General features: G+C 45.4%; 1 protein-coding gene across 1 annotated transcript in view; it reads left to right on the top strand.

The window, feature by feature from the left end:
* The window catches only part of LOC147701016 (phospholipase A2 inhibitor and Ly6/PLAUR domain-containing protein-like), a 773,169-nt gene that overhangs the window by 675,774 nt on the left and 73,784 nt on the right, over window positions 1-23,611 (top strand). The gene's annotated exons all lie outside the window — the stretch shown is intronic.

The raw sequence follows: 23,611 nt of genomic DNA, 5'->3' as shown, positions 1-23,611 counted from the left end.
GGAGGTCCCTTATAATGTTTGTAACAGCCCTATTCTACCGATTCTTAAGAGAGATTCAGATGGCAAGATCTATCGATTTATTATTGATTTGCGTGAAATAAATAAAATTGTCATTCCCCAATACCCAGTGGTGTCTGATATCACGACTTTGCTTACTTTGGTTCCACCGACAGCCACCACTTTTAGCGTTATTGACCTAAAGAATGCGTTCTTTTCTATCCCTGTTCACCCAGATAGCAGATATCTGTTTGGTTTTACGCTCGATAATAAATCGTATAGATTTTGTCGTGTTCCCCAAGGATATACTGAGAGCCCTAGCATCTACAGCCAGGCTTTGAAACGTCAACTAGATTCCTTTAAATTACAGTCTGGTGTGGCGCTCATCCAGTACGTGGATGACCTTCTGCTCGCCGCCGACTCCTATGCACAATGTGAACAGAGTACGCTTGCGTTGCTTTCCTTTTTGGCACAAAACAATCACAAGGTTTCCAAGAAAAAGCTTCAATACTGTAGACCCCAGGTGACCTACCTCGGTCATCTGTTGTCTAAGGAGGGGCGGGCATTAACATCTGATCGAATTCAGGCAATTTTAGACACACCAGTCCCCCGCACGCAGAGAGATGTGCGTGCCTTCATAGGGTTGACATCTTTTTGTAGACAATGGATCATGGGTTTTTCACATATCATAAAACCTTTGCTAGCATTATTGTCCAAAACTACACCGATGCCTCTTGAGTGGACAGACGAATGTCAGAAAGCCTTTGAGCAGTTGAGACAGGCCCTTTGTTCTGCACCTGTGCTAGGAACACCAGATTACACGAAACTTTTCACATTGTACGTGCACGAGAATGATGGGTGCGCGTTGTCAGTGTTAGTGCAGTTACACGGGGATAAGCAGAGACCATGTGCATACTTCTCTGCCATTTTGGATCCTGTAGCACGAGGGTTGCCTGGGTGTTTTCGAGCGGTAGCGGCAACAGCAGTAGCCATACGACAGAGTGAGGGCATAGTGTTATCACACAAACTGTTGGTGTTAGTTCCTCACGCAGTAGATGCCCTGTTAAACCAAACAAAGACCCAATACCTCACGAGCGCACGACTTACAGGATATGAGCTGACACTTTTAGCGCCACACATAACATTGAAAAGATGCGCTACTTTGAACCCCGCGACTTTATTGCCCTATCCGGCCGAGGAGGGTCAGGAAGAAAAACATCATGACTGTGTTTTCCTGACTGAGGAACAGACAAAGGGTCGTGTTGACTTACAGGATGTGCCACTTCCTGATGTGGATGGGGAACTGTGGGTTGATGGATCGTGTTTGAGGCTACCAGATGGTACGACTTCCGCAGCATATGCGATCACGACTCTTAAGACGGTGGTTGAAACAGCCAGAATACCACAAAAATCGGCTCAGGCAGCAGAGCTGATAGCTTTAACAAGAGCCTGCGAATTGAGTGCTGGCCTATGTGTGAACATATACACAGACAGCCGGTATGCCTTTGGAGTGGCCCATGACTTCGGACTTCTCTGGAGGAAACGTGGGTTTCTGACATCACACGGAGAGCACATTATGCACGGAGAGTTAGTGCGTGATCTCCTAAACGCGTTGCTTTGCCCCAAGAAAGTAGCGATAGTGAAGTGCAGTGCCCATAAAAAGATCACGGATAAAGTGGGTCAAGGAAATGCCTTTGCAGACAGCATAGCAAGGCAGACGGCTATGTCCCGAACTAGCTCCCCTATGTACGTGGTACAATCACAGGCCGAGAGATGGAGTGATGCTAGAGCAGAGATACGGGATATTCAAAAATCAGCTACAGAATCTGAGCTTGCGGCTTGGGCAGCAGTTGGGGTGCTAGATGACGAAGGTTGTTGGAGAAGCAAAGACATGGAGAAGTGGAAATTGCCTGCGGCTTACTTACAGGCGATGGTCCAGATGACTCATGGACTGGCCCATGTCGGAGCTCTTGCAATAACTCGGCTTTTAACACGAGTTTGGGAACATCCTGAGATTGCAAATACTGCAAAGAGAGTAGTGCAGACCTGCCTGGTGTGTTTGCAACACAATCCTGGGAAGGGGGCCCATACTCCGAAAGGAGGGTTCGTTCCACCTTCTGCACCGTTTGAAGTGCTTCAAATGGATTACATCCAACTCGAGCGCTGCAATAACCTGAAGTACGTCCTAGTGGTGGTGTGTGCTTTTAGCAAATGGGTTGAGGCCTACCCCACGAAAGACAATACGGCTTTGACTACAGCTAAGGTGTTGCTTAAGGAATTCTTTCCTCGCTTTGGAGTCTGTAAATTTCTGTGGAGCGATAATGGGCCTCATTTTGTTGGAAAGATTGTGGAATATGTACTGAAGGGGTTAGGGATTCAGCAAAAGTTCCACGCTGTATTCCACCCTCAGTCAGCAGGTTTGGTCGAGCGGTACAATGCCACCTTGAAGCTTAAGCTGGCCAAAATCGTGGCGTCTACATCGTTGAAGTGGCCAGATGCATTGCCGCTAGCACTGCTCTCTCTTAGATCAGTACCCCACTCACGAACTGGCCTTACGCCCTATGAGGTGGTGTTTGGCCGCCCCATGAATATCTCGGGGGTGCCCAAGCCGCGATTAATACATGATGTGCCTTGTGTTATGATGAATGATTATTTGGCACGATTAACAAATGATTTGCTCTCTATTCATCAACAGGTTCGAGAAGCGCTCCCTGATAACTCCACTGGAGAAGGCCACGATCTTCGTCCTGGGGACCACGTGATGATCCGCTCGTTTGAGAGAGCAAGCAGTTTGGAGCCCAGGTGGAAAGGCCCCGAGCAGGTCCTCTTGGCGACTCGCACCGCAGTACGAGTGACGAACAGGAAGCGGTGGGTGCATTCGACCCATTGTCGCCGTGTCTCTCCGGACCTGGTGACTCCTGCTGTGCTGACTGACTATAAGGAGATCTTGGAGAAAGAAAAGAGCCCAGCTGTGACGTCGGCTGAAGTGGAGGGAGCCTTCCCGGACCAATCTGCTACCGGAAGAGAGCGCTACAATCTACGCCCGCGATAAGAAGATTTTTGTTCCTTTTTTTATGACTGGTTGGTTACCGCTCCAGGTTTGTGAAACGGAAACCGGGAATTCCAAGGGGGGGGATCAGTTCTGCCAGAGTAGCGACACCCGTCGTGGCCCGGAGAAAAAAACAACGGCTACCTCGGAGTTCAGCACCGCATTTTTCTTTTTTTTTTAGGTATACACGCACGTGTATCTGGGACAATTTTGAACAATTCGTGCTACTTGAGACTCTGTACAAACTTTCTTGAACTATGGCATCAACGGCATCTCGTGACAAGAAAATATTGGGTGCCTTTCTCTTTGTTCTAACTATTGTGGTGATAGCTGTTATAGCCTGGGTAGTCGAACTTGTGGTGCCTGTACGAGAACATTTGCTGCCGACTACCCCGGCACCGTCTGAACATTTCCATTTTACATTGCCATTCCATGAAGAACGCCATCGCCAAACGTACTTAAATAACAGCTTCATTCAGATTCTTCACCACACGCATAATATGACCAATACCTCTAACTGCTGGGTGTGTGGAATGTTGCCTGGGCACCAGAAGAGAGGGGGCACCCCACTTATTCCACTCCCGTTTTCGCACAATGGGTCATGCAATGCCTGGTACACCCTCCTCTTTACTTTGAGATGGCCAACCAAAGGGGGGGTGCTTTTCCGTTTGAATAAAGTATGTTCCCATGACAAGGATGGGTTTCCCCGGGCTGAGGGTACACGTTTCGAGTGGGAAGAATACAGGCCTGATAATGTATCTGCTCCACGAATATATAGCAATCAGCGAAATGTGAATGTATCCAGTGCTCATGTCATAGATGTCATTGCCACAAAAGCCGATTTATGTATCCGAAACAAGGGCACGATTGCAGTGGGGAAAAGCGAATGTAATATTACTCTCACGTTTGATAGCCCGAATGGCATTTCATTTGTTGCATCTCGAAACACCTACTTCATCTGTGGAACGAAGGGGTACCATCAGCTTCCAGTGGGGTGGTTGGGCACATGTTATGTATCGTTTGTGCTACCTCCTGTATTCATTGCCCCTCCGATGTACCACAACGACTATACTCTGTACCACGATTTTGTTTTGAACAGAGTTAAGCGAACTGTTGCTCTAGAGGACATTGATCAAACGGACACTGCATTACAACAGTATGTGGATTTCAATCTGGGACTATTCTCCTTTGTGGGGGCTGCATTGAACAGCCGGAAAATCAGACGGCTGACTCGCGTTGTCGAGGCTGTTGCGAATGACACTGCTATTGCCCTGGGGAATATTACCGAAGAACTGCAGATTTCCAGAATTGTCACCCTCCAAAACCGGATGGTGCTGGACGTTGTTTTGGCTGATCGTGGGGGGGCATGTAGAATCATCGGAAGCAGCTGTTGTGTTTACGTCCCTGATAATTCTCCATCTGTGTATGATGCGATTTCCAAGCTGCATAAAATAGCTGCCGAAATACACCCGGACAATGGAACTTGGACACTTTCTGGATGGTTCTGGTCCATGATTGCAACTTGGGGCTGGAAACTGTTGACAATTCTCTGCATACTTGTGGGAGCAATGTTCTTTATATGTTTGTGTATCCAATGTGGCCCTGCCTTATGCTCAATGTGTCTATCAGCTTGCTTACCATCGAGGCGAGCTCTTGCCCATGACAAAATGATGCTACACAAAGAGGTGACACAAATTATGTTAATAGACATCGAGGACGAACATCCAGACTATGTTCATTATGAGGTAGGTTCAGCTAAACGCTAAAAGGGTCGTCTGTCGTAATTGGCCCGTTCGGATTAGCGATTAGCTGAACCTACACGTTGTCCTCCTTAACTTGGCTATATACGATGAACGCCATTTTGAATGTTGCAGCGGCCATCTTAGACCATGAGCGGCCTCGTGGCCGACGTGCCCTTTAGTCCTTTGTCCGTTCCACTGACCACTCTCATCTGCCCAGCAACAGGCTATTTTTAGTACTGGTCAAGCCACACATGCGCAGTTCTCACTGACCCGTAAACCTTCAGGAATGTGCCGCTAACTGACCAGTGGGTTTGAAACTCTCCAATGAGCTGGCAGTATTCCAAAACATGACCATATATGTCTCTAAAACTGTGTCTTAACTTGTGCCGCCTATCTTTTATTGCCCCAAACTTGTATATAAACGGGGTCACACCGGTGTTCGGTGTGATACCTCTTGCATTACCGAAGGGTGCTGTTTGAGTGTACCACCACCCCATGGGGTTTTAATAAACTTGTTCTTTGCATTTTACAGTTTCCGTGCCAACAGTTCTTATGTAAGTGGGTAATCTCTGGAGCGTGTAGGCCTTGGGAACCCCGAAATACTTCAATAGTAGGGATCAATCTATGAAAGATGAACTTGTCAAAAGCAGTCCAGAAGTCTTGGAATACAACAATTGGCTCCAGACACATGGTGGCTTCTTTAATTGCAAAGTATGCAAAGCATGCCTACAAGCAGTAAACAAAACTAGCTATTTGTCACCATTTGACTTGAAAGCGGGAGAACGCGGAACCGCCATCTTGGGGGGAGGCAGGGTAGCGCTCCAGCTCCTGGACGCCTCCCACCCTCCTCCCATCGTTTGATGGACTTGTATATAAAGAAGGGACCTTCCCGTCCGAGCAGCGGGCGGGCACAGCGGGCGCGCCGATGGCGCGCCAAAGGCGCGCCTAAGGCAAGCCCGTCTGCGCCCGTCCGCGCCGGACCCGCGCCCAGCGCCAGTCCCCCTGCCTCTCACACCCCAAAATCCTCCTGGACTTCGGATCAATTGCTCCTTTTTCGCCCTGGCACTTGCATTCCCTTAACCCGCTGTAATCCCCATGATCTGGACTTCACGGCATATACCTGTCCTCACTGCAACGCCACTCTCCCTATGATATCTAAAACTCCTTTAACTCCTGTGACTGTCAAAAGCCAGCCTCCTACCACTTTAAAAGCGGCATTAATCAATTGCAGATCCCTCCCAGCTCACGCCTCTGATATCTGGCTATCACTCGACACCCATAAATGGGACATCTTGTTTCTTACTGAAACATGGATCAAAGATTCTTCTAAACCAGCCATCCACCTTGCCACTCCCCCCGGCTATTGTTTTATTGGTATTAACCGAGACAACTCTAAGTCTGGAGGAGGTCTTGCGGTAATCGCCAAATCTCATTTTAAACTTAATCTTACGAAAATTCCTAATCTCGGCCTCATTGAAGCCGCTTATTTTACGGTTGCTGACTCTGCTCACACTATTTGTGCAGGCATATTGGTCTACAACCCCTCCCCCTTTGACTTCCTCCTCTCTACATGCTTTGATGCATTCTATTGCAGATTATTCTCTCAAACATTCCCATTTTACTGTACTAGGTGATTTTAACCTCCATATTGATAACCCCTCCTGCTCACAAGCCTCTTCCCTGTTAGAAACTTTACTTGGACTTAGCTTGCCCCAATTAGTTATTGGTCCCACCCATATTGCAGGCCATACACTTGACCTCATCTTTTCCAACCATCCTGGCATCACCTCTTCTCCTCCGATTCCCATTACTTGGACAGATCATTTCCTGATTCCTTTTTCCATCACGGCCCCTTCCCCACCCTCCCCCACCCCTCTTAACAGAGCCAGAGGTCGGAAATGGGCCAAGGTAACCTGTGATTCCTTGGAAAGCCATTTACATTTCCAACTCAATCAGCTAGAAGATCTCGATTCAGAGACCACTAGATACAATTCGACTCTTTGCGCCGCTCTTGACGCTGTTGCCCCTTATGTTCCACTCACTTCTTCCAGATCTCATCCCTCGGCCCCGTGGTTTTCTCCTCTGCTTCGTGAGGAGAAAAGTAAATGTAAGCAGTTGGAATGTAAATGGAGACAGGATTATGACCCTCTAGCCAAACTGGCTTATAAATCAGCCCGGAACCATTTTCACAAACTGAAACGCTCCTCTATGAGAACTTTCTTCTCCACCCTCATCCAACAGGCACATAACTCCTCCAAAACTCTTTTCTCTATTGTGAAAGACTTTGCAAATCCCCCGGCTGCAAAATCCCAATGTACCCCCACTCAAGATCTGTGCAATGGACTCTCGGATTACTTTCAGGAGAAAATAGTCAAACTCTCCTCCTCCTTTGCCACGGTATCTTTTAACCCCCTTGTAGATAATCCTTGTTCCACTCCCTGTTCTTTCAATTCTTTTAATGAGCTGACCCCAGACCTTGCGCTGTCTTTGCTACTCAGCGTAAAGTCTGGTTCCCCTTTGGACCCAGTCCCGGCTAGAGTCATGGGCATTCTTGCCCCGGTTCTAGTAAATCCATTTCTCTCCATCTGGAATACCTCCCTGTCCTCTGGACAGTTTCCTTCAGTGTGGAAGCAGGCCAGGCTAATTCCCATACTGAAGAAACCTGGTGCTGACCCCCTATTATTCAGCAACTATCGGCCTATATCGCTCCTGCCCAAACCTGCTACGATCTTGGAGAAGGTGGTACAGAAACAGCTGGCACGGTATCTAGAATCTAACCAGCTCCTTCATGACTCCCAGTCCGGTTTCAGACCGGTTACAGCACTGAGACAGCGCTGGTAGAAGTCTCTGAGATCATTAGGGAATCAGTGGATAGGGGCGAGGAGGCCATGCTGGTCCTCCTCAACCTATCCGCTGCATTTGATACTGTTTCCCATAATATACTTGCCACCCGTCTACAACAGTTAGGGGTAGGAGGTTCAGTGCTGGCCTGGATTAAATCTTTTTTGTCCAGTCGATCTCAGAGGGTTACGTTGCACCCTTTTGAATCTGAGGACAAACCCCTCCTGTGCGGAGTGCCCCAGGGTTCGGCCTTGAGCCCTTTATTGTTCAATGCCTATGTAGCTCCTCTTGCCGGGGTAGTTGAGTCTTGTGGTGTCAGAGTGGTCTCTTATGCTGACGACACTCAGCTTGTTTTCTCCTTCAGAGACCACTCTGACTCCCACTTTTCCAACTTTAGAAACTGCCTTGGCAACATTTGCACATGGATGGCATCTAATCACCTTGCCCTTAACACAGACAAAACGGAGGTTCTCTTTTTCAGTAAGAAATCCCTCCCTCCTGCTAATCTCTGGTGGCCCACTGTTTTGAATCCTCCCCCCTCTCCTGTACAAGCGGCTCGTAACCTTGGTTTTACCTTTGACAATACTTTGTCTGGAAGGGTCCAAGTCAACAAAGTGGTAGGTGCTTGTTTCTCCAAAATGCGAATGATCAGGAAAATGTTCCCTTACCTCCCGCAATCATCTCGCAAAACAGTCGTTCAGGCACTCATTACCACTCACCTAGACTATGCGAATAGTCTTTATGCAGGTGCTCCCCTTTACCTAATTGACCGCCTGCAAATTGTCCAGAACGCGGCAGCGCGGCTCATTGGTAATATCCCCGCTCGTACCTCGGTCAGGACATACCGGGATGAGCTTCATTGGCTTCCCATAGCCCGTCGCATTGATTTTAAAATTCTGACCCTGACATTCCGAGCAATCCATGGAATTGGCCCTCTCTATCTGAGAAAGCGTCTTATGATCTCTTCGTCAGTTAGACACCTAAGATCTAATAGTTTGCGTCTTCTGACGGTACCAAGATTTAGGCTTTCTCGTAGTGGCGGCAGATCTTTTGCCGTCACTGCGGCTAAGCTCTGGAATAGCCTTCCTCTTGATCTCAGGTTCTTGGATTCCGAGCTAGCCTTCCGTCGCCAACTTAAGACCTGGTTGTTTACTATTCATTAGGGCTGCAGTTCTTTTAGGTTCAGTATTTTCTTTTCCGGATTGTGATGTATCCTTGGTCTGCTCTTTTGGGGACTTTCATGTAATCTTAGCGCCGGGACACTTCCGCTGGAGGTAGCCGTGCGCTTTATAAGCTTCAAAAATAAATAAAATAAATAAAGAACACAAAATCACCAAGCTACTCACATGTAAAACTGAGTTTGCAGTTTATGTCTTGTCCTGTCCGTGCAACTTGCTCTATGTGGGGAGCACAAATCGCCCTGTACATAAAAGAATTTTACAACATATTAGAGCAATCTGCAACCAAGACAACACAGAGTTGCAAGTCATCCCAAATTCGATATCCCTTTAGTGGTGACTCCTCTGGTATTTATACCGACATACGATTGCCCCCAGCTCTTTTGCACAAGCACGTTGCACTTTACTCTGATTAAATAGGCACAAATAACATCGGGGCTCCGATGTTAGCAAACAGGTTCGTTCTGCCTTTGGATGTCAATACATGATGAAAGATATATAAAAACACCCATTAAATAACATTAAAAATTGTAAAAATATTATAAAACAAAAAAGAGAACACTATCAGTAACCTTATAAGTTCAATAAGCTGCCTTTCAATGAAAACAATAATTTGTTGTTTTTAAATAAGATCTTGTTCTGTGCACTTGTACATGTATTTTTACAGGAGTTTGCTTTTATATGAAATAGCACACTTTAAAATTATTTTAGGTTACAGCCAAATTGTAATTTATTTGATCAATTGATTTAGACTCAGATAATTGTTTGTAGTTTGTTTAAACTACAAAACTCTTCTATGTCTATATGCAATTCAGGCTGTAACATGTGATTGCTCAATGTGACTATTTAAGCCAATACCCTGCTGATGTACTGTGTCATGTGATCAAGCGCTCGGGGAAGCGCGAAACGCTTCATGGCGATTTGAAGCACCAACAACAATAAAGACTTAATTTGCACCTACTTTGGGCCCGTATCTGTTTCTGCAGCCTCGAAACTCTGAATCAGATGTGGATATCCTTGGTATATATATATATATATATACACACACACAGCACAGTCCCCCGTTCTGGAGCCTGACCCTACGGAGTGGCCTCACACAAGGGCACGGAGCAGCCCTTTTCTTTTCACCACGAAGACAACACAAAGTGAGGCCCAATACTGCTGACAGGCTTTTATTCGAGTTTGGATGCAGCACCAATTCCTTTTACCAACGTTTCGGCGCTCTGCCTTGATTACGGTAAGGAATAGATTGAAAGCAGGAGTGCTCGGGCGCGCTTTTAAAAAGGGTTAATCACATGACTGTTCTTTGCATTCCTACAAGTCCCATAGTGCACTGTAATAAGTATTAAACATTCATGCTCAAAGTTGTCCAGTTTTATATCTCCAATTGGCATTTGTATTCAATTACACAGGCACAGTTCATTAACGGGCATTTCTGGAGCAGTCAGGTGAAAGTAAAACAGGATGGACTTCTTTGTCTACTCACTGGAATTCACGTCCGTTTTGCAGCACGATCATTTCAGGAGGTCACCCTGCATAGAATCTCTTCCTCGCGCTTACTATTTTCGCTCAGTGGCATTCCTTAGTAGGTTTGCAGCGCGAGTGGGTCTAGCTCCTCAATTTAAACACACAGCACAGTCCCCTGTTCTGGAGCCTGACCCTACGGAGTGGCCTCACACAAGGGCACGGAGCAGCTCTTTTCTTTTCACCACGAAGACAACACAAAGATATATATATATATATATATATATATATATATATATATATATATATATATATATATATATATATACCTATACCTATACCTATACCTATACCTATACCTACTGGCGCTTGCCAGTAGGTAGTTTTAGTTAGGACCTAGTTACCATAGGAAAATGGCAACATTCTATTCTAACTTGGCCGCCGATTGACAAATCTTCACAAAATTTTCAAAACTAATTCTTTGTTGATATCAGCTCCTATGTTGAAAGTTTGGGGGTGATTCGTAAAGAGGGACCAAGAAAAAAGGGGGGTCCCAAAACGTATTTTCTCCATGTTAATTTCCATTGAAAACTTTAGACAAGGCTAAAGGTCGAACGGGTGAATGCAATTACCCCAAGTTTGGCAGGGAGTAGGGTCTGGTCTAGAAAGCACGCTGCTGTTTATTTGGTGTAAATTCGTTCAGTAGTTTTGGAGAAATATCGAAATTTACAGATATCGATATTTGGGAATTCTGCCATCTGATTGGCTGAAGCGTTACAAGCACAAGCTTGCTGCTGATTGACTGCGAGAGGTGCGAGCGGTTGCAACTAGGAAGTGTTGGCCGCCATTGTTTGGACCATTGTTTGGACCATTTTCACTTCTGTCCTTGGCATATATTGGAATATACAAAGACATTTTGAGGCAAGAGAAACCTCAGTTGTCCAAAGGTGTCATTCATAAACATTTCTAAATCTACCCCAGTCAATGTGCCTAGGTCGTTTCCACCACAGTGCACAATCATGAGGTCAGGGTGTTGGAAATGCAAACAGGGTTTAACCAAAGGCAAAAATTGGTGCCACTTCCATCCTCTCTGTCCAAACCATTTAATGTCCACATTTTGTAAACCTAGGTCAATGCGTCTCTGTTCTGATTACCTCTTGTACGATCCACACTAGCATTTTGAAGGTATGGCTGGAAGGTATGGAAAGATGTCTGTAGCTCATGCAGTTCCTTCGTAGAATAAGAGATATGTTTAAAGATGGGGAAATTGTTTCTTTTTGCATACAAAACGGTACCTGATTAGGAGATGAAAAGCGTTGTTTTTTAAAGTAGAGTGCACATTCGGTCTGTGGAAAAGCAGTTTGAAGGTGGAGTACATATAGGATAAAACTTGATCAAGTCAACCACACGTGCTATTTGCATTTGGAATGCAGTATTCAAACTTAAAACAATAGTGAACTTATAACCTGCACATGCCGTTAAATGTTCGAGAAAATGCTGCAAAAAAAAATTTAGGTTTAAAAAATGTATGACATTTTAACCTCCATGTGTTGTAGAATGTTTTAGAATGTGTGTTGATAGAATAAGTTGCATTTCTGACTTCCATGTGTACTTGAATATTAATACAAATTTTTAATGGAAAATTAGAAAGACAGTAAAAGAGAGAAGTTTTGCAAGCTAAAACAATCAAGAAACTATTCTAATTTGTTTTTTATTACCTACTGGCGGTTGCCAGTAGGTAGTTATAGAGTTTGGACCAAGTTTCGATAGGAAGAGTATTTTTTGTTTTGCTTATAACCTTGGCGTCATTTGATGAAGCTTCATGATATTTTGAAAACTAATTCTTTCTTCATATTAGCTCCTATGTTGAAAGTTTGGGGGTGATTCATCAGGAAGGGGCCAAGATAAAAGTGGGGTCCCAAAACATGTATTCTTCATGTTAATTTCCATAGGAAAGTTTAGACAAGGCTAGAGGTCGAACAGGTGAACGGAATTAACCCAAATTAGACAGTGAGAAGGGTTTTGGTGTAGCAAGCACGCTTATGTTTATTTGCTGTAAATCCATTCAGTAGTTTTTGAGAAATATCAAAATTTACAGATATCGATATTTGGAAATTCTGCCATCTAATTGGGTGAGGCGTTACCAGCAGGAGCTTGCTGCTTAATGGCTGTGATGGTGCTGCAACTAGGAAGTGTTGGCTGACATTTTGTGATTCTGTTGAAGCGAGTAAAGGGAAAAAAGTAGGAAAAAGTAGGAAAAGTGGGTAGGAGCACTGTAAGCTTTGTGGGGGAGTGCGAAGCAAAGTAGTCACTGTTACCGGTCTGAAAGTGTGGTGTTGCTCAGTGTAAATGGTGCTGAGATGAGATGCTGCTACACTCGGGTATGAAACCGAGAGCCTAAACCGTGAGCTCATTGCTGTAAAGTGCTGTGGTCTGGTCTTTATAGCATACATTTGCAAGTAGTGTTAGTAGGCGTTTATACCATAAAGGGAGTGGAAAGCGAAATACTGACCGCTACTGTGTGTTGATAGTATACTGGGAGCGGGAAGCAAGGTAGTTACGCCTACCGGTGTGATGAAACCGAGGTGGCTGCTGTAAAAGGATGGGCTCTGGGCGCTGCAGTATATGTGTGGAAGTAGTGTTAGTAGGAGTTTATACCATACAGGTAGTGGGAAGCGAACTACTGACCGGTACCGTGCGTTTATACAATACCGGAAGTGGGAGTACTCACGCCTACCGGTGTGAAGACTTGGGGATCAAACCGAGCTGATTGCTGTAAAAAGATGGGCTCTGGGCTAGGATACTACCCGCTGTAGTATAAGTGTGTAAGTAGTGTTAGTATGCGTTTATAGTATACTAGGAGTGGGAAGCGAACTACTCACCTGTACTGGTGAGAAGACTGGGGGATTAAACTATGAGCCTAAATTGTGAGCTCATTGCTGTAAAGTGATGTGCTCAGGATGGTGTAGCATACCTGTGGAAGTATGTGTTAGTTTGTGTTTATACAATATGGGGAGTGGGAAGCAAAATAATTACCCTTACCGGTCTCAAGATTTGTGGATGAAACCATGAGCTCATTGCTGTAAAGTCATGTGTTCTGTGTAGTATTCCAATGTAAGTTTTTTTTTCTATCTGGATATCAGAATATATACAAACAGAAATAGGAACCTGGGTAACACCACCATTTTCATGATCGAGACCCTGCCAATGAGAGACAGCAGCAGGCCAATCCAGGTTTCAACATCATCCTCCAACTTAGCTACCACTGTGCCGTAGTTTTCGCGGAACACAATTCCAGAGTCTGTGTGTAACCTGATGCCCAGGTACCTTACCGAGTCATCTGTCCACTGCAGGGGATATTCCATCTCGAATTACGTGGTGGCCGGGGGAGCAGGAAGGCTATGGATTTCAACCAATTAACCCTTAACCCTGACAGTGCAGCAAAAGTGCATCACCTCTCTAAGAACCGGGGATAGGTTGCTTTCTGGGTTCCTCACATACAACAATGTGTCATCCACGTACCTAGAGACCACTATGCTATTGGTTGGAAACTGAACACCTCTTTGGCCGAGGTATTCAAGGAGCGCACATGCCAGCGGTTCCACCACTAAGGCGTACAGTGCCGGTGACAAGGGGCTTCCCTGCTGGGTTCCCCTGGTGATAGGGATGGTTCCTGTGACCAGATTCCCCAGCCGAATGCGGGCAGATGGCGAGTTGTACAACACTCCAATCAGTTGCAAAAAGATGGAGCCTAGTCCCATTCTGGTCAGCGCTTGCCACATGAAAGGCCACTCCACGGAATCGAAAGCCTTCTCCATATCCAGAAACATCGCAATGGCCTTAGTGTCTTGTTGGACGTGTTGTATAGTGCCAAATACCGCAAGTTGTAGGTAAGGTTCCTTTCCGGGATATAGTAGAATGTTAGTATGTAATTCTACTTGAATCTAAGTATGTAATGTTAAATGTAGGGCTGTCATGAGGGGAACCTTGCGAAGTTTGTACGCGGTGCTGGAATGCGGATGGTAAACATGGAGAGAAAAAAGAAACAAAAAATTAATAAGCGGGGTCTCACCCGTTCTTTTAACTGAGGCCCCTGGTGGGTAATGTTCCATGTCCAATCCAATTATTATATTTCGGGATCTCAGTAGGACTGGCGATCTTATTCTCAAATGTAAATTAGGCGCGGAAGGACACAGAGACGTTATGCAGCCTAGGTGACCCCCACCTTCCCCGGTATTGTTTACTAATTGTTTGCGGCGTTCAAGGCCAACTGAAGTCCAGGGATCTCCACATTCTGGGGCTGTATTTAAATATGCAGGGTGGGGCTTGGCAGTCCCTAAAGCCTCGGTGGTCCAAGGCAGTGCCTTATTTGTTCGGTAATAAGACAAGCAGTACTTATGGTGTTATAAAGTGATACACTCATAGAACTCTTGCAGTTGTAGAATTACCCAGTCTTCATTTGTATAATAGTCAGTTGGATTATGTTTGGTAGGGGCACTGAAATAGTAGAAAAGTTTGCCCTTAAAATGTCCTATAAACAGATGATTTTTACAATAAATAATAGACAAGTGTATTTGAAAAAAAAGTAACCTTTATTAAAACACTAATAAATAGAAACGTAAGTTTAATAAAACAAACAGTATATTATAAAAAACGTGGGTTGGACTCCAGTGGAAGCAGCATAGCAAACCTGCAAGACAAAATTTAAACAGAAGTATGTGAGCTATGTGAAAGAGGTAAAGAAAGGTAGTCTGAATGAAAGGACTATAGTGAGAATGGAAGGGAGGGGGAGTGGGTGGAAGGGAGAAGGGGAGGGAGAGTCAAAAGAAGAGAGGGAGGAGGAGACAGAGCGTCGGCCTACTGCACCCATCCCTTAGTGTTTACCCTCCCGTCACCCGTTTGTCTAGGACGCTGGGGTCCACGAGAAAAAGTGCAGTTGAGCAAGTCCTTAAAATGAAACACATGAGGCCAGATATTAGGGGCCATATTATCAAGGAACGTCGAAAACATTATCAACGCTTTAGCGGCAGGAAACTAGGCTTTTATGGGAATTCACAAGGGCATATTATCAAGCCCATTATTGCCACTTTAGCAGCAGTTTCCTGCCGCCAAAGCTTGCCGTTCTTTGATAATATAGTCCTACATTATTGGGTGCAGGAAAATTGCTTACATACACCTGTGCACAAAGGGTGCTGCACCTCAGCCCCTTCCCCCGCACTGTGCTCAATTGTAGGAATTGCACACCGAGGCTTCACTGCTCACCTGCCACCACCGATGTGTCCCACGGCGTGTTGGTGTACGCTCCGAGTCCGGGGTACGTTTGTACGGTAGACCAGGTCTCCGGTCGGAGGGGGTGTCTTGATACCACGATGGAAGGTGTCAGAATGCCCAGGGCATCAATGAAAGGTCAGCTCCCACTCCACCCTTCTTGAGGCAATCAATTGAATGTCTGAAAAGGGAGAAATAATTTAATGGTGGAAACGTCTGGAGGTAAATGAAGCTTTATTTCAAGATTGATAGAAAACAGGATTTGAGTGCATCCATCGTTTTTGAAGTACGATCTACCAACTGTTAGTGGTAATCGTGGTTCAAAGAGGAGTTGGAGTGCTGGAGTATTTATATTAAGGTTAAATAATAATACGTTATACGTTATACGAAGGTTTACATAGAAAGGAACAGAGCGCATGCTAGAAGCATAATGTACGAGTGTAATGCAGTGGTGGAAGTTGGTGTGCATGTACACTTAGTAACGAGCTCACTACAGTGCCCTAAAAGCCAAGTCTGTAGGGCAGCGCTGTCTGCTGGCTCAGGCCAGAGATCACATCATTACACACTGCAACATCGCTTATTAGCACGTGCGCACTCAGGCTGATGCATCCCACCCCTCCAGCAGCATTGTGCTGAAGAGGTGTCTATAAGGCAGCGCTGCCGCTGGCTCAGGTCTACAGTATGATCCAGCAGGTCTTTAAAATGAAACAGGGATGAGACTGAATCAGGTCAAATATCACATCATTAAGCACGGCAACATTGTTTGTTCGCACCTGCGCAGCCAGGGTTATGCACCCCACCCTTGCCTCCGCACCGCTCTCAGTTGGAGGCCCTGTGCACCCAGGCCGCTCTGCTTACCTGCTGTCATTGTTGTGTGATCAAACACTACGGGCAGCAGTGCTCACAATTCAGGTGGAGTGATGATTGCAGGGTGGTGAACACCTCATGGATCCCATTCGTAGACATCGGGCAGTAGGGCTCACAATTTAGAGCTTGTGTTGATTGCCAGAATGGTGTACACCTCATGGATCCCTTTCTTTAATTGCGCATTGTGATATGCACTGTGCATCACCTGAGGCAGTGCGTCGTCGTGGATATCCTATTTATACGTACGGAAAGTGGGCTGGGCTTGCGTACGCCAAGCCAGCGTAGGGATGTGAATAAATATTCCGGGGACATGGGCGTTGTTCAGTTTGTGTCTGGCCAGGAAGTGTACTTATCTGTGTTTCTTTTGTAGTTTTGACCTCGCAGAGTGTGCAATTTACATTAGTTTAGCATATGTCGGGAGGGCGGAAACTATTGTTAATGAGATGGTGTTTGAAAAGATTGAATGGTGAAAATTACATGTCATTGTCAAGGTTGTGGATATGCACAGACATGCATGTCAATGGTGTGCAATATTATTGAAAGTGTTGATATCGCAAAGCGTACACATGTGAATGTGGTCAGATGGAGGGAGGATCAGCAGTGAGGCCACGTCATACACAGTGATAACACTCATTACAGTCAAGGAAGACATGTCAAAAGTGAATCTGAAAGTGTCACATATAACACATTAGTATAGTGGTAAAGCCTGACAACAGAGCGTACAGCAAAAGAAATCTACACATTGCTGTTTAGTGTTTGTCACATGTGATCTAGGATGTGCACTCTGCCCGAGGCTCCCGATACTTCTTAGAGCCACGAATACCTAGGCCGAAAGGGATCATAATAATGTGCACACACACACACCAGGGGCATGGTGTAACACATATATATATTTTTTTTTTTAATGTTTCGTATTTCTGTAATTTTTTATTGGGTAAAAAAAAAATACATTTACATGAAGCATGGGATATACATGAGTGGAAAGTCAGAGAGAGAAGAAAGAAGGAAAGAGGGAAAGAAAGGAGCGCCGGGGGGTGGGGGGGGGTTATAGTTCGATTGTCAATGTGTTCTGTTGGTCGTTGTTTTATGCCTCCTCCTTGCGACGCGTCGTTGTTCGTTGGTATTTCTTTCCCCAACCCCGGACAGTAGTGAGGAGGGGGGGGGGAATAGAGGTCGAGGTCCAAATAGTTAGTGCTTGGTACGCAGGAAAGTGTGTCCCTTCTGTTGTGTCTGGATTCTGCGCCAATGGGGGTTTATGTGATGTTAGGTAGTGGTCTAGGGATCCCCACATGTTCGCCTGTCTATGATTCTTCGGTGAGTGTTTCGCTGTGATGTTATCTGCCCCCCTTAAGAACGTGACCCAGTTGAGCCATGCTTGGGGCGCGGCTTTTGAGGTGTCCTTCCAATTACTCAGGACCGTTTTGACTGCCGCCGTTAGCAATAGGTCAATGAGGTCGCGATCTTCTGTCGTTGTGATTGACGGAGACGTGAAGCCTAGGACTAGGTTGGGGAAATCTATGTGTATGTCTAGTCCTGTGATCTCATTGATGAGTGTTCCAATTCTGTTCCAGAATCTCCTGACCTTAGGGCAGCTGAGCAGAAGGTGTTCTAGGTCTCCCTTCGCTTTGTGGCAATTCCAGCATGTATCGCTGTCTCGGATACTCAGAGCGGTTAGGCGGGCCGGTGTCCAGTAAGCCTTGTGCACTAGCCAATATTTGGTCTGGTTGAGCGCTGCCGTTATTTTCTTCCTGGTGGAGGATCTCCACATCTCTGCTTTCTCTGCTTCGCTTAGCTCCCTTCCTGCAGCCTCCCCCCAGAAATTTGTGACCTTGTCGTTTAGTTTGGAGTTCTTAGGGCGGAGGACTTTGTATAGGTGTGCTACTTGGTGTCCTAGTGTGTTTAGACTGGCTGCGAGTTGTATGAGCGGAGGTGTGCGGTTATTGAGGTTTGCCTTCCTGATGGCTACTTTGATTTTCAGGAAGTTGTAGAACTCTATGCTTTGTAGGTTGTGTGTTTCTTTGATGGTGTCGAAGGTAGTGTATGCGCCCTGTTCCTGAAGGTCTCGGGCCGTGGAGATGCCATGTCTATACCATTCGTGCATGTCTAGGACCTTATCTCTGTATTTCAATGTTGGGTTATGCCATATAGATTCAAGATGGCTGCCTCTTATGCTTGATGTCAATAGTTTGTCGACGCTCAGGAGTGCTGTTTTCGTGTTTTTCAGGACGGGGTTCTCCTTGACTGCTGGGTGTCGTGTGGCTGTGAGGAGGGTGATGGGGTTCATGCCTTTTAATAGTCCACGCTCTAGTGTTAGCCATGCTGGGGTGTATTCCTTTCTTGGGTCTAACCAGTGTAGTCCCTGTCTGGCTATGCATGCTACCTGGAATCTTTTGAAGTTTGTTATGTTCAGCCCGCCCTGATCTTTTGTGAGCCTAAGCTTGTGGAGGCTTATTCTGGCTTTTTTATCTTTCCCCAGGAAGTTGTTAAGTATCTTGTCTAGTTTCTTGTGGAAATCCTCTGTATTCGTCAATGGGAGCATGGTTAGCATGTAGTTCACCACAGGAGTTAACATCATTTTAATCACTTGTACCCTTCCCCACCATGTGGTGAATTTGGGCAACCAACCCTCCACTTTCTCTTTTATTTTCCGGATTGTTGCCTGTTCATTGTGCTCCAGTGTAGTTCTTAGGTCTCTCTCAAAGAGGATGCCTAAGTATTTTATGGGCTTCTGTTGCCATGTTAGTCCGGAGTTCCCTTGTACCTCTCTTTTTGTGTGGATATTTAGGGGTTTGCATTCTGATTTATCTTTGTTGAGCTTGTACCCCGAGACTTGGGCATAGTTGTCAATAGTGTCAGTCAGTGCTCTAATGGATCTTTCGGGGTCTTCTGGGACTATTAGGACATCCTCCGCATACGCCGCCAGCTTAAAAGTTTCTCCCCCTATTGGTATCCCCACTATATCATCATTAGTTCTAATCATCGTGAGGAGTGGTTCAATGGCTAACAGGAAAAGGGCTGGTGAAAGTGGGCAGCCTTGTCTTGTTCCCCTGCCTAGGTTGAGTATATTAGATGTGCCTCCATTGACCACCACCCTGGCTTTGGGGTTGCTGTATAGGGCCATCACCATCTTTCTGTAATTCGGTCCTAAACCGAATTTCACGTTCAACAACAAGTGGGGAGGGTCTAAGGGCAAGTTTACCGACCAACCAGATATAAGCCCCTAGCTCAATATATCACAACAAATAATATCTGGGGGTCAAAGAGAAAAGAAAGTTTGACAGTAAGAACCACTATACCCAATGCACACAGAACAGTGTCAGTGAGAAATAATAGTTAGTAAATGGTCAAGTCGAGACTCAAGAGTACAAGGAGAAAAATGTATTGTTCCCATCAGAAGCCACACTGTACCGCCCTTGTTATCATCATATGGGATCTCCTTACCCAGGAGACAAGACGGCCGGTAAGCATTACCGTGACCGAAATGTAATATGAGAGCAGAACAGCAGAGTGTAGTAGTGGCTAATGAAAAAAGCAGTGTATGGTGATTGGAGTGGAAAAGTGAAGGGTACTAAAATTAGGTGAATGGGTGGAAAAAAGAAATTTTATTGGTAACCCCCAAACCCTAAGGTTAAAAGGCAGGTGTGGGTGCAGGTTTTAAATAATAACCGCACTTATTGGTGGTCGACATGTTTCAGCATTTCATAAGATTTTCTTGATGCATTCCTCAGGACCTATACATGATACACTACTGCTTTCAAAAAAATAAATAAATTATGAAGATATCACCTGGAAATCCAGGCGTGCTCAACCATATACTGTCAGTGCAATGGTAAGGGATCCAACATGTAAAACAAACGAACAAACAAACAAATAGAACACATAAAGTTATTCACATCGTTAATGTTTGTATTCATAGTGGCATTGCAATATGTTCAATCATACCTGATCATTATTTCGGGTATGCACTCACCCTTGCGTGTAGGCTGAGGAGCTTCACCCCACCTGGCTGCAGCGCAGGTAAAAGGAGCACCGCTCTGTGAGAAATCACATAATGTTTACAGAGCCGCTAGTGATATGACACTAACCAAATTAATAAAAAAGTATACTTCGAGATGAAAGGTTATCTGAGCCTCTTATAACCAGGCTGGGCGTAAACGCCGTAATCTGTCATGACTCAGAGACGATGACCACTTAGTAGGGACAAATAATGCATGAAAGCCGATCTGTGTCAGTTATGTTTAGGAAACGCACCCGAGATCCGCTTCCTGTTATGGATGGCTGGGTAGCCTCTAGCGGCGTGTAAGCACAGAATGAGGAAACGCACACGAAATACGCTTCGTGTAATTGATGGCGCTTCGTGTTATTGATGGCGGGATAGCCTCTAGCGGCGTGTTAGCACAGAATGAGGAAACGCACACGAAATACGCTTCGTGTAATTGATAGCGGGGTGGCCTCTAGCGGCGTATGCGCACAGAATGAGGCAACACAAAGTCACGCATAATGCGTTCACTCACCTAACCGTCGGCGTCTCCAGGCAGTCTTCAGTACTGCTCGGGGGGGCGCCGACTGCCGAATGAGGTAGTGTTTTGTATGCTCTACAAGCCAGCCGTGATGTGAGCAATCACGTGACGGCGAGACTTCTGGGAATTGTAGTTCAGTACCCAGTACTGCTTCTATTTGATAAAATGGGTTTCCTTTCAGGATTGTGCCATGGTGTATCTTTTGCACACGTCCTTGATCAGAATCACAGTGGCATACTTCATTTGGGATGTGCACTGATGCGTGTTGAATTACAGATGAAAGTTAATATTTACAGACGAATATTTTATATTAATACGCAGTGCCATTGCGCCCTTAGAAGGAACATAATTCTGGGAATTATGATTCGCTATCCAGTGGATAGAAGGGGCTTGGTTTTACGATTGTGCCATGGCGTATCTCCTACACAAATCGTTAAACAGAATCCCGATGGCACAAATCGTATAGTGTATGTTCACTAATGCGTGATGAATTACCAATGAATATTTATTTTATTTCATATTTATAGGCAGTGCAAATGCGTCATTGGAAGGGACATAATGCTTGCGACCATTCAGAGGGACATCCAGGGTATGGGCTCATTGAGGCCCTCTTTGTCACTGTTAAGGCGGTATACCCATTTCTGTTCTATCTTGAACAAGAACCGGCTTGTATCCGCACATGAGTCAGGAATGTGCGGTTGTTCGAGGACTGTCCAATAGAAATCTTCAGGACCATGGCCCTTCTCCAAGAAATGTGCAGTCAGTCTGGTGGCTTGCTTACGGCACCGCACTGTGCTTTTATGTTCCTGGATACGTGTGCGGACCTTTCTGGTTGTCATACCGACATACCGTAGTTCGCAAGGACATTTGATCAAATATATCAAGTTACTACTGTTGCAATTCGTAAACTTGTTTTGTGTCCATGGGCGATTAGTGCCAATGTCAACTTCAGTAGATTTGTTAGTCTGGGGACAGACAGTGCAATTTCCACATGGGTGGTGTCCGACCACAGCTGGTAAATCCCAAAGGGTGCCCACTTGTCTCCCTTCTTTGCTGCGTGGGCGTGTATGAACCAGTTGATCCTTCAAGTTCGGTCCTCTTTTATATGCGAACATGGGCTGGGGAATGTCATCACCTCCGGTCTTAAGGATGGACCAGTGTTTCTTTATAATTTTCTGTAACTGGTTGGATCGGCTGTTAAAGGTGTTAACAAAGGCAATCCGATCTGTTTTTTCTTTCGGAGGGTTGATTGCAAGTAGGGCATCCCTATGGTTGTTTGAGGCCCTCTTTTTAGATCTACGAATAATTTTCTTAGGGTATCGTTTCTCCTTTAGTTGTTCCTCCAAGTTTTTGGAGTGTGCTTCGAAAGATTCCTTCTTAGAGCAGTTTCTTTGTACCCTGAGGAACTGGCCAAAAGGTAAATTGTCCCTCAGGGCCCGTGGATGGCAGCTGTCGTATCGCAACAATGCGTTCCTGGCCATGGGTTTGCGATATAGCTCAGACTCGATGCCGGTTGGAGTCGCGTGCAGTCTCAAATCAAGGAAAGCCAATGATGTTCTACTATGCTCGATGGTGAACTTTAAGTATTGGTTCTCACTGTTCAACCAACCATGAAATGATGTTAGTTCTTCTTCAGTGCCACGCCACACCACCAAAATGTCATCAATATAGCGTTTCCACACATATATTGATGATAGGTATGGGTTGGTGATGGTTAGTACACTCTGTTGTTCAAAATGGTGCACGTACAGGTTCGCCAGGCTCGGCGCGAAAACACTGCCCATACTGGTCCCGGACGTTTGCAGATACAATGTGTCTTCAAAGCGGAAATAATTCTCCTTCATAGCAATTTCCGCTAATTGCATTATAAAGGGTATTGGTGTGATCGATTGATGGTTACTCTGCTCCAAAAGTGCCCCCACTACTTCTAGGGTCTCAGTTTGAGGGATCGATGTGTATAAAGATTCAACATCGAACGATACTAGGATGTCAGTTTCGATGTTGTATTGTATCGTGGGAAGGAGTCTTAGGACATCTTTGGTGTCTTGGAGAAAGGTAGGCATTGCTTTGACCATCGGGTTAAGGAAGTGGTCCACAAAAGTTGAAAGGGGTTCTAATACTGACCCAATGCCAGAAATAATAGGCCTGCCGGGTGGTGGCCTTGTTGGCTTGTGAACTTTGGGCAAGCAGTAAAAGTAAGGAATTGTAGGGTGTTTTGTGACCAAATACTGTCCTTCCTGTGAGGTTATCCATCCCTCACTCGTGGCTTCTTCTACTAAGGCATTAATTCTGGTTTGTAGACCTTCAGTTGGATCCGATCTCAACGGTAAGTAGGAATTGCGATCACTGAGTTGCCGCAGGCATTCATTTCTGTACATTGTAGTGTCTAAAATCACAGTTGCTCCGCCTTTGTCGGCCGGCTTAATGGTAATGTTGTCGTTGGAAGTGAGTGAACGCAAGGCTTGCTGTTCATCTCTGGAGAGATTCATAAATGGCTTAACATCTCTTTTGTATAGATCCGTGACGTCCTTTTCAACAGCCGTTTCAAAGGTCAGGACTTTGGGCGGTAATGTGGCACTAGGTGGATTAAACGAAGAAGGTCTCTTCAAACCTGTGTTGTTATCTATGGTGATGGTTTCCAAAGCGGTCGGTTTTGCAAAAAAATAATGCAACCTTATTTTCCTA

The sequence above is a fragment of the Lissotriton vulgaris genome, chromosome 7, assembly GCF_964263255.1.
Source record: "Lissotriton vulgaris chromosome 7, aLisVul1.2, whole genome shotgun sequence".
Classification (NCBI taxonomy): Eukaryota; Metazoa; Chordata; class Amphibia; order Caudata; family Salamandridae; genus Lissotriton; species Lissotriton vulgaris.
This window is presented reverse-complemented; position numbering and strand designations above follow the sequence as displayed.